The following is a 3,498-nucleotide window of genomic DNA, read 5'->3' on the forward strand; positions in this document are numbered from 1 at the left end:
CGAATAGTGGGATTGACCGTAACATTATAACGCCCCCACGGCTGAAAGGGCGAGTATGTTTGGTGTGATAAGGATTCGAATCCGCGACCTTCAGATTGCGAGTCGAGTGCCTTATACTGGATTAAAGAAGCAGCATTTCGAATTGATTGAGAACTAATCTGTCTGGTGAAAAAAAAAAAAGAAGACAACTGAAGCATCTGAAGATCAAATACATAGGAAAACTTTCGAAGACGCAAATACAAAAAGATAACTACTTGATTCGTATAGGAAACGGAATATATACTACTCCGGTAATATTATTAGATCTGAGGGAAGGCTAGAAGTGATTATGATTGGTAAAATCAAAGGAAGAAGAACGAGAGGCATGTCGAGATTCACATGGCTCGATGACATTAGAAACTGGAATCTGTGCTCTATACAGAAACTGGATTAGAGATGAAAAGCTTGAAGTAAAATTGGTTCAGGCAACGTGGAATAAAGAGCAATAGAAACCCGTAGCTATCAATCCTCCGAAATGGGGATGATATCATGATTGACTGAATAATGGTGTACTGCATTTGGTTGTACCAATTACTACAGATTGGAAAAAAAAAACATTGCATTCAATTTTGTAGTCCATGAGTTAATTTAACGCATACTTTTAAGTGTTCGTTTGTTACAATAAGAAAATTGTTATTAATACTTAGAACTTAATGAAGAAAGGCGTAGTAAAAAATTGTTATTCTCTAATTAGAATGTTTAACCTACATGGCAAGTTCTGCTGGGTCCAACAAAGTCTTCAACTTTTCATTACTTACGAACAAATACTTGCTGAACAAACAAGATTTAGCATATTTTTTGTTTCATGCTAGTCAATATACTGAAATGCAAAAATTCATCTTTGAAAGTCAATATAATATAAAGGCCAAAGGAGGTTGGAATTTATATATTTGTGATCCACACAAGTAAATTTTCAAATGCAGATTTAAAAATATCGCCATGCAGAAAGAGTGCAAAGGGAAACACTGAGACTTATATATATTTGAGATAGATTTTTTATTAAGAATTTTGATGCATCGCTGTACATACAAATTATATTATACTGATATTTTTGTTGTACATCTTTGTTATTCTTTTAAAAGTAAAATCATATACCAGGGTTTTCTTGCAAATTTCAATGACGCATGAATATGTATAAACATCTTATGATGAGCCTTTGATAAGATTTCTGATAATATTAACTTTCAAATATCGATGAAGCACATAAGGAATTTATAAAGATATTAACATTTTTTTGCAACTATGTGAGAAAAAAATTAATGACACATAACGATAGTTTAATCAAATTATTTATAAAAGATCGACAAATTGATGTTGATATTTTTAGCTCAAAACTACACAATGGGCTATCTGTTCTCTGACCAGTGCGAGGAATGGAATCGAACTTCAGATTTTAGCGTTGTTAGTCCGGAGACTTACCGCTGACTCACTAGGGTCTTCTATAATGTACATAATTCACAGCGAACTATCAATGCAGAGATCTATAGTCAGCAACTGGAACGTTCAAATCAAGCCCTTCATCAGAAACTCCCTTCACTCGTCAAACGGAAAGGTGTTCTTCTCCACGACAATGCACGTCCACATGTGACACGTTTGATGCAACACAAGATTATGGTGTTGGGTTGGGAAGTTCTCCCCCACCCACCATATTCTCTAGATATGGAACCATCAGATTACCATCATTTTTGTCCGCTGCAACTCCATCTTAATGGGAAAACGTACGCAAATGTGGAAGGTGTTAAAGAGGACATCGAAATGTTTTTTTTTTGCTTCAAGGCCAATTGATTTCTTTAATCAGAGCATTAACAACCTGATTGTAATATGGAAAAGCATCATCGATAAGAATGGAGACTGCTTCATTTAATAAGTTTTGTTTTGATATATACAAGTTGTTTGTTTGTTTTTTTCGTCTAAGAAGAAGCGACATTAACTTCTTGACGACCTAATAGTTGCGAGGAGAAGACAACATAAGTATCTCACAAGCTTAACGTTTTCCACCAGAGCTGTCTCCGTAAAATCCTTGGTATCTCATATAGAGACCACATCACCAATGAAGAGATCCTACGATCAAGCGGACAGATGCGACTTGAATATACTGTGACAGAGCACAGATTGAATTTGGCTGGTCATGTCTTCAGACTTTCAGATAGTCGACATGCCAAGACCCAATGGACTGTGTACCAACACATGGCCGTCCAAAGAAAACCTGGCGTAACACCATTAAAGAAGACATACAAGAAATGAACATGAACTTGAGGGAGGCCAACTAAGTGGATATCTCTTATCAGCCTATGTTCTAACAGGAACAAGAGAAACCAACTAACTGACCAACTTATTTTTAGATGCTTCACAAAGTCTCTCGATCCCTATATTCTCGAACGTTCTAGGTGTTCTAGGACTAATTTAACTTCAAAATATAGCCTACATTTTGGCTTATGTTTGTAGTTGAATGCATTGTATTTAGGTGTTTTTTGTTTACTATTTAAGTAATAACCTGGGAAATTTTGTTGATGTTGTATTTACATACAGGCTTAAGGCTGTGGTTGCAATCGCTTTATTTGATTCTTTATTAGCTCCATTTAAACTACAAGCTATGTAATGTTAGAAACACCATTTGTTACTCTCGGAACGAAATTAAATCGAGCCAGTTTCTCTCCTTTTCGGCCCGGCATGGCCAGGTGGTTAGGGCACTCGACTCGCAATCTGTGGGTCGCGGGTTCGAATCCCCGTCATACCAAACATGCTCGCCCTTTCAGCCGTGGGGGCGTTATAATGTGACGATCAATCCCACTATTCGTTGGTAAAAACAGTAGCCCAAGAGTTGGCGGTGGGTGGTGATGACTAGCTGCTTTATCTCTAGTCTTACACTGCTAAATTAGGGACGGCTAGCGCAGATAGCCCTCGTGTAGCTTTGCGCGGAATTAAAAAAAAAACACCCTAGCCACCTGGCCATGCCAAGCCACTATCCTTGGTAAATACTAAGTAGTAACCAGCCTACAGTAAAGTGATACCAACTTGTCTCAACAACAGATCTGAATAAAATGACTACTCATTGCTAATATGTGCTACTCAAAGTATTTTTTAATTTATTTTACCTTACTATACTTTTGATATTATTTTTGGTTTAGTTTCGTGTAGCACGTCACTGAATATGGATTACGGGTCTTTAATTAAAATTGCCAGGGCTTATGTAGAACAACAAATTTCCTGGTGTGAGACTAATGTGTCACTGTACTGCGGCGATTACCGTTTAATGCTTACATGCTATAGTTCTGTTAACATAATATCATGCAAAGACAATGTAGTAATTATTCGAAACCTGCTATGCAAAACATATACCCCTGCGTTCTCTATGGGTATATATGGTAATGAACTAACTCTATTTATATTTTATTTGTTTTGAATTTTGCGCTAAGCTACACGAGGGCTATCTGCGCTATCCGTCCCTAATTTAGCAGT

Source organism: Limulus polyphemus, unplaced genomic scaffold, assembly GCF_000517525.1.
Source record: "Limulus polyphemus unplaced genomic scaffold, Limulus_polyphemus-2.1.2 Scaffold295, whole genome shotgun sequence".
Taxonomy (NCBI): Eukaryota; Metazoa; Arthropoda; class Merostomata; order Xiphosura; family Limulidae; genus Limulus; species Limulus polyphemus.